Source organism: Ochotona curzoniae, unplaced genomic scaffold (genome assembly GCF_017591425.1).
Source record: "Ochotona curzoniae isolate NIBS_2020 unplaced genomic scaffold, NIBS_Ocur_1.0 contig_3498, whole genome shotgun sequence".
NCBI classification, from domain to species: domain Eukaryota; kingdom Metazoa; phylum Chordata; class Mammalia; order Lagomorpha; family Ochotonidae; genus Ochotona; species Ochotona curzoniae.
Genome location: NW_024465885.1, coordinates 40,118,796 through 40,135,514, shown reverse-complemented (window position 1 = coordinate 40,135,514; position 16,719 = coordinate 40,118,796).

Sequence of the window (16,719 nt, the reverse complement as noted above, 5' to 3'; positions counted from 1 at the left end):
AACGAAATCTTGTCTTTTCCAACTAAATGGAGGCAACTGGAAACCATTAAGCTCAGAGATTACTTGGGAAACGCTCTGAAGGATTTACGACTTTTAAATCATACATGAGTGATGTCTACATGTGTAAGTGCCACTATGGCATCCTGTATCAGACTCGGCTCCGTGCCAGATCCCAGCCTGGTGCTAAGGCACATCCTCAGAGACATCAGGGATGACTCCAGTCAGCTTCCTGCCATCTACATGGGAGACCTAGGCTGAATTTCCAGTTCCTGGTTCAGGCCTGGCTCAGCCCTGCAATTTCTGGACATTTCGGAAATGAGTCAGCAATTGAGATTTCTCTCACTCCTTCTCTCTTTGTGCATCTGCCTTTCAAGTAAATGTTTAAGAGTATACATGTACAACCTAGTATTTTAGTTGCGAAGCATGTTCAGAATTTTCTGTGCTTCTATAGACCTGATTGTTCATGTGGTTTAGCTAGGGTTGCCTGATGCATCTCTGAGCAGCTGTGAGTGGTTTATAAAATAAAATTGAGGATCTGTAAAAGTAAATAAATAAATCATACATGTACATACAAAGGAAAAAAGAGTATGCAAGAGATTTTCTAGAGCCTTCTCTCCTCTGCCTCCCTCCGTCTGGAGTAAGGCACAACAGCAGTCGGTGTCATTACTAGCATAAATAAGGAAATATGTCCCAAGAGTGCAGGTTTATACGGGCATCTCAGTTCAAATGTGAGAAAAACTGTTGCCAAATTCAGGTCCCAACCTAAGTACACCTCCTAGTGAGTTCTGTGCTTGCTACATTCTACCGAAAAGGGTCAGCAGAGTCCTGCCCTTGGAATGTCTCCAAGACAAAACTTTCCAGAACAAGCGCTGTGAAGTATGAATGTGTGGGTAATGCTTCCAGTTTCCCAGAATACACATGATTCCACATAATTAAAATGCCCAGGGTTTTTCTTTTACTTTGATTTTTATTAGGTTATAAAAGTAGTGAGATAATTATTCATGTTAAAAAGAATTATTTTCACGTTTTATGCTATCGCCGTATTTCAAACTCTTTTCATATTATCTTAATTATGGCGAGACTGAAAAGTATTTATAAATGTAGGATAAAGTAACCCAGATGGTAATATTTCAAATACTCCCTGCATTCCTTTTAATTAATAAACCCAGAAGCCATCTTTTGCAGAAATAACTGCCTTCAGCCTCAACAAAAGTTTTCAGTATGAAAGTAACAAAGTTCCACATTTCAAAGAAGGCTGTTTCATTTCCAATTTCTGTAGAAACAGAAAGAACTGGAAGTGTGGCCCGCAGAGGAGACTCAAAGTATGCTAAAGGGAGCAGTCCTTAAACTTTCACAAAATACTAAAGAGTCCCATTTTCATTCCCTTCTGTATTTCCAGAGTTTGCATAAGGTTTTTATAACTAGGATGATGGGTTCCATAGTCCAAATTCAATGTGTTTCTATAGAAATAAACGGATTCAAGGAGAAAAACAGAGCCTACTTCTCCATCTCTTCTGACAAAAGCGTCAGCTACCATCACTAGCATTATGCCAGGGACCCACAGGCAGGAAGGAGGTTGTGAGAATTATACTGTGACAATTAGAAGAGTTTATAGAAAAATGAAATTTAAAGTATAAATTTGTTTCAGTGTAATTTTTTTTCATAATACATGGAAAATGTGTGCTATGAAAAAAAAAGCGTGGATTTCAAAAATACGCTTGCACCAAAGTAATTCTATACTTTAAATTCCATTTTTATGAGCTTTAGGAAGTATCTTCACATGGTGGAAAAAAAGGAAGACTTCAGGTTTGCCATGACTAAAGGCCCCTGACATAGGGAAGCTGCAGGTACACTAATTAGAAGTTGGACATGAAACTACCTGCATATCTGGTTGGTCCACATTTGGAAGTGAGGACAAAAAAAAAAAAAAATCCGAGAAGCTGTTACTAACCCAGTCCTAGCCACTTAAGACTAATTATGCCTTAGTGCTAGCATCCTTTACTGCTACAAGAGATAGCAATTTGTCTTTTTATTAGTTTGCTTCACAGCAGCCGTGTTTCCTGGGCTGCTGAGTGGAAACAGGCAGTTCCTTCAGTAGGTTTGTTAGTTCTTGTGCTCAAAAGTCCTATTTTTGCTGCAATAAGCCAAAATATCAGACACCGTGAGGTTCCTAGGAGGTTTTTTTTTTTTTTTTTTATTCCAGCAGGTAGTGGAAGCAGAGGGAGAGAGAGAAGAGAGAAGGGGCCATCACCTCCCATGGCGGCAGGGGGAGGCTTCAAGGACAGGGAAGCAGGAAGGCAAGGAGGAGGAAGATGGAAAAGGGCTGGGCCGGGAAGGGGCAGCACATGCAGCGGAGAGCCACACACCCCAGAGTGTGTCTGTTTTGTGGCAAGGGCAGGTGTCACGGGGCTGTGAGGGATTGGTGGAGAGGACTGTTGAAGCCACAGGGGGTGGGTAGGTGGGTAGGGATTCAGGGAAAGGGCTGTCAGATCTGGGGTCATGAGGTTACAGTGGATTAGGGCAGGCAGGCAGGCTTATGAAGTTACAGCGGAAGGGTGGGCAACTGGAACAGCAGGAAATTTGCGAGCTACAGGAAGGGGAAGCAGATATTTAAAATGGCACCGGGTCCAAAATGGCGGAGGATGTTGGAGTTATTTCTCACAAGGTTGGTGCAGGGTGTGGGTCGGAGTCGTTTTGTATATAACCTGGCCTTTACATATTCATCTCCTGTTTCCAAATCAAGTACTACTTAACATGTAGCTGCAAAGACAGTATAATTCAGAACCAAAGTAGGATGGCTACATCTATGGAAATACCAGCCCGATATCCACAGAAAGCAATATAATTCCACCTCTATAAGGGCCTGTACAAGTGTGGGGGGGAATCTGTGAGGACTGTTACAGGGTGCAAGCAGGATCACACCAGACATGTCTAAGGTTTTATTAAGAAGTCTTTATTAACTAAGCTAGGTGATAATAGAACATACTAGAAATAGCAGATCACAAGCCCATATGGCAATCCAACCAACCATAATCCAAAGGGGAACAAATGGTCATTATCCTTAAGTCCATCTGTTAAGCTGAAGACCTATGTCCCAGCTTCCCCAACAATATAAATTATCCTGAGACATGCAACAAATAACCTGGGCACACTTACAAAGCTACAAAGCCTTTTCTTGGCTTCTCTGCTCACATTGCACTACTGCTAGGCCTCACTTCTCCTGGAACTCCTGACAGCACACAAACCAGAAACAACATTATTATAACCATTGCTCCATCTAAGCAGTGCACAGAGACCATGCTCACGGGCTTACCTGTCCTGGGTCAGCCAACAGTCGAGGTGCCAGAGTAACAGAAGCACCTGACCAGAAAGAGAGAGAGCCAGCCCTCGGTTCACAGGCCTTTTAAAGGGGTTTGTGAGGGGAGTGGCTACACAGCAATGCAATACCATCTCCTCTCAGTTGATAGATGAGTCACAGGTGAGCAGAAGCGAATACCTAAGTGTTGTGAGTTAAGGAATTAATTAATGCTCATTGGGATGGGCAGGAACAGGAACTGGGTTTGTAGCTAGGAACACCTAGACTAATTGGACTCATCTGTATCCAATATCCTGGCTAAATTGGGATGTGGGGTGAAGAGTATACAAGGAGAGGTGGAGGAGCAATAAAGCAAGACTTCACAGAGACTTCCACCATCACTGGCTGCACTCCATAACATTCCTCACTTCTAACACCCATTGATTCAGGTATTACAGACATGTTAAGAAACATATTGGAGGGACCAGCTCCATCACATAGCCAATTAAGCCTCCACCTGCAATGCCAGCACCCAATACGGGCACTGGTTCAAATCCCAGCTACCCTATTTCCAATCCAGCTTTCCCTGGGAAAGCAGAGGAGGATGACTTAAGTGCTTGTGTTCCTGCATCCATGTGAGAGACCCAAAAGAAGCTCCTGGTTTCTGGCCTCAGATAACCTGGCTCCAGCTGTTGTGACTCTTTGGGGATTGAACCAGTGGTAGAAAAGCTCATTTTCTCTGTGTGTGTGTCTCTCCTTCTCTCTCTGTAACCCTTTCAAATAAAAGTTAATAACTCTTTATATTAAAGAAGAAACATATTGAAGCTAATAAATCTTGAGCAGAAACCAGTTGAGAAAAAAAGGCTGGAAAAGAACCTGGCACAAGCAGATGCTCTCAGGGAATTCGGGATTACGTAAATGAAAAAGCCAGCCAGCTCTATGACAAAAGGCAGGACAGGGGACTGGGAACAAGAGATTGCATGCTTAGCCTAAAGGTACTGCAAGCTGTTACAAAATCACTCTGTGAACCAGATAAAGCTAATCTACTGGCTCTGTGACCCACTACTGTTTGGAACCACTGTCCCAAATGATGTGCAGATAATAGGGAACCGTGGCCTTATGAGTTGGCCTGTTGCCAAGTCTATCATGAGGCCCAAGACCACTGGTTATTTAATATGCATTTTGCACAGAACCCACACTGAAGCTAGAAGGAAGGAATGCCCTCTGACTTGTGGTTGCCAAAAATCAATTATTTAGGAGACAGCTTTTGTGGATATGCTAATGTTTACTTCCAGTCCAAAACCGGAAAATTTGTATCAACATTAGCTGAATTAGGCAGACACTTGAATCCGAAAGAAAGAATTAAAAAAGGAATGACCTAAATAGAAGATACTCTTTCCTTGACAAGGATGAGCTTTGAGTCTTGAAATCGTATATCCATGTCAGTCACCACGGTAGAGAAAGGATCAATGCAGCTTTTTTACACACACGCACACACACACACACAGCCCTCATCCATTTATGCTGGTCATACATGAATATCATAAATGTATTTCTTGCAGCTATGGGTGCTGGGAATTCCAAAATCAAGATGTAATCTGATTCAGTATCTGGTGAGGACCCTGGTCCCTCTGCTTCCACGATGGTGCCTCTTGCCATATCCTCACACGGCGAAAGATAAAGACAAGAGGAGATGGCAAGGGTGATGTTATTCTCAAGGCCTTGCAGCAACTGTAAGTGTAGAGTCCTCATGGCCTAATAAACTCCTGCAGGTCTCATATCTTAATACTGTTGCCCTGAGGAAAAAGACTCAACATCTATTGCAGGAGACAGAAAGATTTAAACCCCAGCCGAAGGGATGACGTCAGTGCAGCAGTCAGAACCCCACTGGGGGCAACAGGGCAGCCCAGGGAGCAGAACAGGGTGGAGAGGGCAAAGAACAAGGCCAACTCAGTAGAGACATTGCCACGCCCTGCTAGAGGGAGACTTACCCCCAACAGCCCATCAAACAGCCACTGTCATTGAGATTCCATTTCTGAATGGATACTTAGAGAAAAAACATGTTTTCTCTAGAGAAAAAACTGTGTATCATTCCCTACAGTAACAAAAAAAAAGTGTTTTTAACTGAAAGAATTTTTAACATTCCTGTTTTACCACTTGAATTTTCCGCAATAGGCAAACCTGTTTCTGTGATGATAAGTTTGCAATTTCTATCTGGAAAAAGCTTTCATACGTACATTTTCTATGCAACTATAGTAAGGTATTTACTAAAAAAGCCAAATAAAATAATATAATACTTATTATATGTAATTATTAATATAGATTTTTAATACCAAAAATCCAATAAATTATGGACTTATTGCACATAGAACTCTTACTAACAGTAAATGGAATTTTTATAAGTTAATTAGTTTATAAGTTACCTTTATTTAAGGGAAATTTATTGCAAATCAAAATACCTCAGCTTGTTCTCTAATAAGTTTTTTTTTTTTTGCTTTACTTTGTAACTTTACAAAATGTTCACTAGAGAACAGTACAATCAATGACCTGGGACAGAGTCACGGGCTTTTCTTAAGAGACCATCTCTAGGCTAAATGTTCAGGCTTGCTCACAGATGGTTCACAACTTCAGTGCTGGAATGCTTTGGTTCAATTTTTCAAAGGAGGGAAAGAATAGCTCATGGGGACCTCATGTCCCACATGCCATCAGGGGTGGATGACACTGCTGTGTTGGATCTGGTAAGAAAGGTCCAGAATAGAAGGCAAAGATACACCAAGAACCTCACAATCTGAAGAGAATAGCCAACAGGTGAATATCGTAGACTTTTCCAAGGTACTCTCCTACTTCATTGCTCTCAAGCATCCCAAGGTGCTTCTCATTCTTCCTACCCTGTGTAAGCACAACATCAGGAAGAGGAGAGAGAGGAGAGAAAGAAGAGATGGGTCATCATGAGTCATCAGTGGAGACAGGAGCGTTCTCACAGAGAATGTCACACTCTGGGGTATCATGATTCAGTGGAAGCAGACATGTGATTCGACCTACTGCTTGGAGCAGACGTGAGGTTCTGCCTGTTGCCTCTGACTCTGAGCGGAGGAAACAGGAACTGAAAAGGTAGAGAGACCAGCAGGCAAGCCAAGGTTCCTGCTATTTGAAGTACATAGATAGGAATCCCCATGGATCTGCTGGATACTATGGGAGACTGCTGGACTTCAGCTGTGCCTTAAACAAGAGGGCTGCCTCCAGAATGGGAGAGACCACAACAAGAAAACAGCAAGTTGTGCAGCTGGTGGCAATAGTGAGGGTGATTCAAAGAAGCTGAGCTGAATGACCCACCTCTTACAGAATTGGGCAAGAACTCAAACAGAGGTTCTTTCCTTACTACAAGTGACTCAGACACACACACACATACACACCTCACATGTATCCCCAAGAAAGAACTTGGAAAGTCCACCATCACTGACCATTCACACTTGGTCCATCTTAGCGTACAAGGGAACAGTCAAGAAATGACCAGGAATCCATCTCTTCCTATCCCTCTTCCCACTCCAAGGGATAGGTGGCCCCAGTAAAGAGGGGGGTTAGGTAAGAGGTAAAAAAAAAAACAAAAACAAAAAAAAACCAAAAAACAAAAAAACCCCACAGATCACATAAAGCATTCCTCTGATTCTAAGTCCCCACCGAGACATATGGCCAGGGCTAGGTAGGCCAAGGGGACGGGGCGGGAATGGAGATAACAATATTACGCTGAGGCTGAGGAGGATGGAGTCATCCTTCAATACCCACAGGGAATTGGTTCAAGAGTCCCCACAGATGCTAAAATCCCTTACATAAAGGGATATGGGCTTTGCATGTCACCTATGCACATCTTCCCCTACTCTCTGAAGAACCTCCAGATTATTTATAATACCTAATACAATGTAAATGCTGTATGAATTGTTATTACATTGCATTGCTTGGAAAAAGGATGATGACAGAAATGGCCAATATGTTCAGAATAGATGCAGATTGAATTTTAGTCTCATATGGAACCTGTGACTAGGAGGGACTGACTTCATTTCAAACATGACTAATCTTTTAGTATTTATAAGCAGAGCTTAAAAATATGTGAAACCCTGTGGGTAGAAGGTAGAATCTTCCCACTTCGAAAAAGTAAACAAATGTCCACAGAGTTGAACCTGAGAAAAGCACTCCATGCAGCAGAGGATACGACAATAAGGTTGGGAAAGCACCATGACAAACCAGGAGCATCCAGCAAGTGACAGCCCCAGAATATTTCAAATCCAAGATGTTCTTTCCTTGGACTTGAGAAGAGACAGAAGTAAACAGATAGAATGAAAACTTTGACTCTCAGATTTTTCCAGCACTTTGATTAAATCTGGGAAAGCTTTACAGCCAGTTAAGGTGATGACTGAATCACAACATATGCCAGAAGGGAAAACTCCCCACTAGTCAAACCTCTCCACTACTTCCTCATTTCTAGGCCTCTGCTGTGGCAGTGACATGAGTCAAAGAGTGGCCCAGTCCTTCACTGCTAGGGCAGTGACTAGGCACTCAATTTGGCTCAGCGTTAAGGACTCAGGGTTGTGTCTCCCAAGAATGAGTATGTTGCCATGTCAACATGATGGTATTTGGAGATGGGGAGGTCAAAGGGCAATTGTGTAATGAGGCTGAAACTCTTGTGCTGAGACAAGTGCCATTAGCAAGTGGACGCAGACATCTCTTCCTACTTTTTCATGTAAGACATAGAGGGAAGCTGGCTTAGATGGAGGAGGACCCTCACCAGAACCTGACCAGGCTGGCATCCTGATCTGGCACCTCCATCCTCCAGAAATGTGAGATAGGGTTTCTGGTGTGTGTTGGACATCCAGTCTGCAGAGCTTTGTTATAACAGACTGAACTGACTGTGGCACTCAGGAAAGGCTGAAGAAGCAAAGGTAGCCTACACAATAATCAGTCAGAGGCCCTTGCAGATGTGAGTCAAGGACTGAACCTGCTGCCTGCTCCAAGGACAACACAGAGCAGCAGCTTTCAAATTCTTGAGCTAATCAAGTCCCACAGAGAAAAAGAAATGTTATTTCAATAAACACCACATATACAGCTGACTAAAATTTCCTAAAATACGTACTTAACATATGCAATATGCACTGCTTTTCTTAAAGCGATCGTCATAACACACATGAATGGATTCCTGGAGCCTCCTGGTCTACAACCAGTAGTGCAAACCACTGCCATTATGAAGCAACGACCCTTCAAAGAGACGAATGTTTGGGTCACACAGACATGGACAATGCAATGCACTAAAATCCATACGCTATCGAGTCTTTAGCCTCCAATATCCAGGATGCCTTCCCTTTTTTAAATATTTATTTATTTTTATTGGCAAGGCAGATTTACAAAGCAATGAAGAGACAGAGAAAAATTTTCTGTCCATTGGTTCACTCCCAAAGTGGCCACAATGGCTGGAGCTAAGTCAATTTGAAGGCAAGAACCAGAAGCTTTTCTGAGCTCCCTACATGGGTGCAAGGTTTTAAGGCTTTGGGCCATCCTCCACTGCTCTCACAGACCACAAGCAAGGAGCTAAATGGGAAGTAGAGCACAAGCTGGACCATACCACGCAGGCCCCATTGGCCAGCCATCAGCCATCAGCCTCTCTGCCCAGGCTGCTGCAGTTATCCCACCCCGGGACAAAGATGTGAGGCAGCTTGCAGCATCTTTGTACCCATGAAATAAAATACTATACTTCCAAAGCAAACAAAACTGAAAGACTTTGCTTCTACCAGACCTGCCCTACAAATGTTGCTTAAAGATATACTACAGAGAAAAAGAACACCACCTACCAAGTCCAAAGGCAAATGTAGAAAACACCTCGATAAAACAACAGAAGAAACCCAAATCAAATAATAAGAAACTTATTGCTAAAATTACAGTACCAAAACACTACCTGTAAGTATTAACCTTGAATGGAAATGATTGAAACTCATCAATCAAATGATATAGATTAAATTACATCAAAACAGGACCCTTCTGTCTATTGTCTACCAGAATCATCTCACCAACAGCTACGTGGAAATTGAAAGTGAAAAGATGGAAAGGATATTCCTGGCTAGTGGAGAGGAAGAATAGCAGCCACTCTAATATATCAGATAATATAGACGTTGACACGAAAAGCACTAAAAGGGATGAATGAAGACACCAGATAACAACCAAACCTTCCATTCTGCAAGAGGAAACCACAGTAAGTGTATACGCACCAAACTCCAGGGCACCTAGGTATGTGAATCAAATATTATTGGATCTAAAGGGGGACATAAAATACAATACAATAATAGTGGAGCATCTTAACATCCCACTAACCTCAGTGGACAGTGGACCAGACAGAAATTCAGCAAGAAAATAACAGGCAATACAACAAATGAACTTCATTGTTATCCACAGATTCTTTTACCCTACAGACACAGAATGCACTGTTTTTCATCAGTAAATGAAACCTTCTCCAGGGCTGATCACATTATAGACTACAAAACAAATTTTCACAAATCAAAACCATACTATGCATCTTCTCAAACCTTCATGAAGTGAAACTAGAGATCAACACAAGCACTGAGATTGGCCTGCAATTACAAATCTACTAATACCACCTGCTGGCATTGATGTAGGGAAAAAGGTACTCTACTTTTAGTAGAAGTGCAGGCCAGGGCAGCAACTATGAAAAGCAGTATGGAGAATGCTCAGACAACTGAAAATAGATCTACTATATGACTCACCTGTCCCACTCTTGGGAATACATGCAAATGAAGTAAAATCCATATATGCGACAGTGACCTGCAAATATCTATTTATAGCAGCACAATCCACAATAGTGAAGAGATGGAAACAACACAGATACCCATTGAAAGAGGAATGGACAAAGAAACTATAGTACCTCTACTCCATGGATTACTACTAAGCCACTGAAAAGAATTAAATTGTACCATTTGCAACAAAATGGTCACAACCAGCGACCATTATGCTCAGAGAAATAAGCCAATCCCAAAAAGACAAATATCATGTGTTCCCTCTGGTAAAAGGCCACCTCCGTTCAAAATATAAGGTCAATAGATAATTAGGTATACATGTATATGCATATATTCTCATATCATAGCAAGAAGTTAAGGTATGTTGCGGTATGCATCTCTACTCCCAAATAAAAGGAGGACTTCCAGTGGAGCCACTAAATATTTCTTGACAATAGGATACTAGATTTTCTAGAATTGTTCATACCTACAGTGTCATGACACATTTAAATAGCAGAATGATGGACTTATGACTATTTCTGAAGGACTACACTATAGTAATAACATAGAGGAAAACAGTGGGAGAATGAGGGTGGGAAGGAACTCTTTTGCCTACAAAGCTATATCATGAAAAAATAAAAATAATTTTTTAAATTTTTAAACAAAGAACATAGGTATTGAGTGGGTTGATGCGTAACTAACTAAAACTTTTCACAGATCATGTTCTCACAGGTCCCAGGGCTTGTTCCTTAGGACCTATGAGTGTTCCAGTTTAATGTGAGTGAAGCAGTCTCAACCGGCATCACTGAGAAACAATACTATGTCAGTATTTGATAGTGGGTGATGTTCTTTCCCTCTCCACCAGGGTCATCATCATGTGAATGGCACCCACAGGGATTTTATAGAGTGATAGTCCCAAAAAAGTCATGCTTGAGATCAACCATCACCTGATGGGGGAACAAAGTCAATCAGATAAAGTAATGGCATCAACACTCACAGGCGCCTAGTGTTTAGGAAATTTAAGGACAAAGTAGAAACTAACCCTCTCACCACTTCTATATTTTTCTTTAAAAAAATGTTATATTTGTTTGGAAAGCAAAGTTACAGAGAAAGACAGAAAGAGAGGTAGGAAAGATCTCCATCTGCTAGTTGGTTACCCAAAATGGCCACAGCAGCCAGGACTAGGCTAGGCTGAAGTCAGGAACCTGAAATTCCATTCGAATCTCCCAGGTGAGTCAGGGCTCCAAGGATTTGAGCCATCTTTTGCTGCTTACCCATCAACATTAGGAGGGAAATGGAGCATCTGGTTCAAACTGGAGCCCAATGTGGGCTGCCAGCTTCACATGCAGCAGCTTAAACTCTGCACCACAACCTCAGGCCCCCACTTCTGCCTTCTAGCAGATGCTGCTGGCTACATTACGTAATGCTTGTATTTCAAACTTCCACATGTAGCAGATATCTTGTCTTTAGATATGTTGGTTTAATTATTAGTCAGAACTTATTCTCAACCATTCTCACTTTGGCTGCTTGACAGATATCTGATTTTATCCTCATGAACTCTGATTTTAAGAGGCTGAACATTCAGTTCAACCCTCTGCATGTACTTACATGCACTAGTGATCCTTTGGGAAGGTCCAGGCCTCAGCATCAACAAAATGAGAAATTTTTAGAAATGTAGATTCTAAAACTCCAACTCAAACCTACTGAGTCAGATAATCTAGGTGTGTTGGGCAGCCAATTTTTTTTAACAACCTCACCAGTGAGTCTAATGCGTACCTGGGTTTGAGAAACACTGCTCTAATGTACAATCTCAAAGCCAGTTAACACTAGTAACAATGATGCTACTTTTGAAAGAGTGTAGGTGGTCTGGTTCTCCCAAAGCCCCGGGTTAGTGGAGATACCATGGACATCCAATGGAGCCGAGTAGGAACTCTGGCTTTCTGGCTCATCTGATGTATGTGCCTTGATGCGACTCCATCTTTTGTAAACTGTTGGCAATAGAATCTGCCACACAAGGATCCTTCAGAAAGTTAGTGGAAAACAGAATTCGAAAATACACATTTAGGGGTTGATCTTTGGCCTAAGGGATAAGACACCAGTTCAGATGTCCACGAGCAGGCTGGTGCTGACACAGGTTAGGTTGTGACCTCCGACAATGGCATCTCTACAGGCGCAAATTCAAGTTCCAGCTGCCCCACTTCCTATTTTGCTCCCTGCTATTGCATCTGGGAAAGCAAAGGAAAGATAGCCCCAGTGTTTGGACTCTTGCCACCTACTTGAGAGACCCAAGTAAAGCTCCTGGCTCCTCTTGACTTAACCTGGCCCAGCCCTGGCTGTTGTGGCCACTTGTGAAGCGAGTAAGTGGATGGAAAACCTTCTCTTTCTGTTTCACCTCTCTGCAATTCTACCTTTCAAACAAACACATGTTGGAAATAGAAAAAGATAGAATGCCCATGTATGATAATATTTTTAAACTCTCAGCTGTGATTTCTGATTCCATCTGCGGGCAAATGCAGACTCTGAAAACAGGAACAATGGCTTAGTCATCAAGTCCCTGCCACACATGTGGGACACCTTCATTGAGGTTCAAGCTCCTGGCTTTGGTTTCATCCCCTTGGGAAGTGAACTGAACATATTACATGCTCTCATATAGGAACATTTTGGAGGGTAAGTCACAGCTGCTGCCTCCTAGGGACCTGACACAGAGCCGTTCCCTGGTCTCTGCCACCCTTGGGGCATCTGAGGAGTGTAGCTCACCAGATCCCAGAATCACAAGGCCTTCTTTCTGACATTTCACGAGCAGTCTCACATTTACACAGTAGTGTTGGGTTTTGCTATGAATCAGCAGGAACAGCACAGCCCTAAGGTCTGACAGAGCTATTTCAAACTCTAGATTGATGAGCAGGGGTGGTGCCTGTGAGGTTAAATGTACCAGCTGAGAGCGTTTTAATTGTTAAAGTAGCTTTTGTGAGCCAGAGCTGATTCTTGCTGACACCGGGGTAGCAAAGAATAAAAGGGTTGCCTAGAATATCTAGAGGAGACTCTTGAAGTTACCTGTCACAGACAGGCTTGTTTTTCTTTAATTATCTGGGTAATTGCTTTGGTTCCTCTACTTGTTATTACCAAGAAACCAGAGTGAGAAGTGACGGTGTTTATGGAAGCTGCCTCCTAAGCCAGGCTTCGGGCATTCATCTTGAGCAGTAGTAACTTCTTGGTTCTCAGTGGGTCATTCCTACTAACAATTTCTTCATGGGAAACTAATGAGTCCTTCCTAATTAAGCTGGATCCCAGCCTTCATAAAATTAGGTAGATTGTCTTTCATGTATTTTTAATTTCCAGTCTCAGATTAAATTATTTCATTTAAAAACATAATTTCCTGGAGGCTGGCCTGGTGGCATCACGTACGAATACTGGTCCATGTCCCAGCTGTCCTACTTGCGGCCTGAGAAGGCAGCAGAGGATGACTCAAGTCCTTGGGCTTCTACACTCACATTGGAGACCCAAAAGAAGCTTCTCTGGCTACTGGCTTCAGATTGGCTCAGCTCTGGCCACTGGAGCCATTTGGGGAGTGAGCCAGTAAGTGGAACATTTCTCTTTCTCTTTTCTGTAAATCTACTATTCAAATTAAAACAATTTTTTTTAAAAGCATAATTTTCTGATTGGCTTATTAATACAAACATTGAAGGCATATTTAAGATAGAGACTTTCTCAAATACACTTGTTGACAACTATGTGTAAATCAAAGTTCATTCAAAATACTCAGTGAATTATACTGAGCAAACAACTCATACATAGTTCACACTGGAGTAACTGAGCATTATGGAGGTGAAAGTTGAGATTGGAGCCAGTGAGAGTGAGCAAATGGACCATTCACATAGAGGGAATGATATTGCAGAGGCATGCCAATACAGTACTGGGCAGTAACACAAAAACCAATTGCAAATGCTGGTCAAAGAGTAACTAGAAGGCTTATAGACTTCAGTCTGCAGACACCCTTCTATGGATGGCAATGGGAGATTCAGTCTCCCATGTTCTACTCCCTTCATGTTGGGGAAAAATCCCATTGTATAAATCAGGGAAGACCATATCATACTATAGTACCCTATAACTATCTTCCGTGGCCAACATTGTGGAGAAGCAAGTTAAGTCTCTGCCTATAGTACCAGCATCCCATATGGGTACCAGTTCTGGTCCAGGCTGCTTCACTTCTGATCCAGCTCTCTGCTAATGGTTTGGGAAAGCAGTGGAAGGTGGTGCCTGAGCCCTTGTACTCACATGGGACACCAAGGAGAAGCTGTGGGCTCCTGGTTTCAGCCTGGTTCAGCCTCAACCATTGCAGTCATCTTGACAGTGGGGACTGAGTGATGAGATAGAATCTCTCTCTCTTCCTCCTTCCCTCCGTCTCTCTCTCTCACTGTCTTTCTCTCGCTCTCTTCCCTCCCTCTGCAAGTCTGCCCTCTATAATAAATAAAGAATAAATCTTTTTTAAAAATGAATCTACATTGCCTAAAAAGGCTACTGTTTTCCTAAGTAAAAAAGAACCAACAGGTAAATATATGTGTGTGTGTGTATGTGTGTGTGTGTGTATGATATATGTTACAGACAGCTTTTCATGAAAAATTGATTCACTGGATTATGCAAGCTGTGAACTCCCATGATCTGCCATCTGCAAGTTGGTTATCCAGGAGAGTTGGTGATATACTTCAACCAAGTTCAAATACCTGTTGGCCAGGGGAGCTTAGAGTATCAGTCTCAGTCTGAGAATAAAAAGAGGCCAATGTTAGCTCCAATACCCAGGTAGAAGGGATGAATTCTGTGTGTGTACCTTTTGTTTCATTCAGGTGCTCAATAGTGGGGATGATGAACATGCAGCTGAACAGAGAATCTACTAAGACCACCAAATCAAACATCAATGTTATCCAGAAAGACCCTCGTAGGCACACTCAGAGATAAACTGCAGCCCAGTGCCTGTGCACTCCGTGATCCAGTCAGTTAAACACATAACGGTAACCATCAATGCCACAAAGCATGTCAGATCCCTTTATCCCTCACCTGCGCTTCAGGAACCAGGTTGATGGAGGAGCAACTAGCCGGCATCTTCTCAGGTCCAGGGTCAGGGAAAGAGACCAGGACAGGAAGGAATTCATTCTTAATACTTCTTTCCAAAGATGACATATTTTTCTCTCCAAATTTCACTGACCACAGCAAGTCAAATGACCTGCCCTGCTTATAGCAGTGTAGGAAAGTAAAATTTATCCATAGCAAAGAGATAAAGGGGAAAAATGGTAAACAGAAATAGTTTACAGTACAAGTAGGATTCTTACACAATCCATAAGTTAACTCCCATTCTGAACCACGTCTCCTGGAATTTCTACTTGGATCACCATTGCTCATTTTTTTTATTACTTCTCCATGCAACTCATGCTCTTTTTAATCCAAGTAGAGTTGCAGAGCCTGCTTGAATTCCCCAAAATAAGCAAGTACCTATTTGAGTTGTTTAAGACTACTTACTGAAGACTAAAGAACAACAGGAATAATTACAATGGAAGACAATGACAAATACAGCCCTGGATATGAACTGTCATTGGACCTGGAGTTTTCTCCATCATCCTGACCCCCCACCGTTTCCCTCCTGTTGATCCTCCTCGGCCCAATTAGTGCTACACACCACCCCTGCCCAGAGGGTATCAACCCTTCCGTTTCCTCCCTGAAATAAGTGCTCACCCTCCACATTCTCACCCACCAGCGGCCAATTGTGTATCAGCACAATCCTTTAGACAGGCAAGTGTGCCCACAATAAACTCAGCCTTTTATCAGCTTACTCAGAGATGTTAAGTATGTGCAGTTCAAATCTGCTGATTTCCTCCTCACATTTTCCCAACAGCCAAGCTGAGCCAACTCTGAACCAGGCTGATAACAAGAGCCATAAACTTAGTCCCGGTCTTCTGTGTAGGTGGCAGCAATTCAGCTACTTATACCATCACCTCTAATCTCATCAGACATGCTTCATCAGAAAGCTGGATCAGAGGCTCAGCTAGAACCCAGGCATTCCAATACAGGATGTGGGTTCCTGTTGGACACACTGGTAGACACACTAAATAGAGTGTCTCCAATTTGCTCAAGAGAAAAGTACATTCAAAAGAAAATTTTCTTTATTGCACAGAAAAAGAAAACAGCTGTACATGAGTGTAAGTTATATGTAGCCAATGGACACCTGTCAGGAGTGATTCTATATACACAGCTCAGATATCCATGTAGGTACTATTTTGCATTTTCCTTTTCATTTATTACATCATAAACAGAGTTCAATATTTTACATAATTTTCTTAACGTCAAGAACACATAATATTCCATCCGAATAAACTGACATAATTTGTTAAAACATTCTATTTAGATGTTTCCCTTTTTAGTCTTATGAATGACGTCAGTGCAAATTATTCATACATATGGATCTTTGCTTATGTTACCTCAGTGAAGTAAACTCTTAAGGATAAAACTCCTAAGACAAAACTGTAAACAACTTTGTTTTATAATGCTTTTGTATGCCTTTTTCAGTAGACAATGTTTTTATTTGAAAATTGTGTGGTATAGTTTACTTTGATAAACTAATATCCTGTGAAATAAAAGGGCTAATGTTTACTTCTAATATAA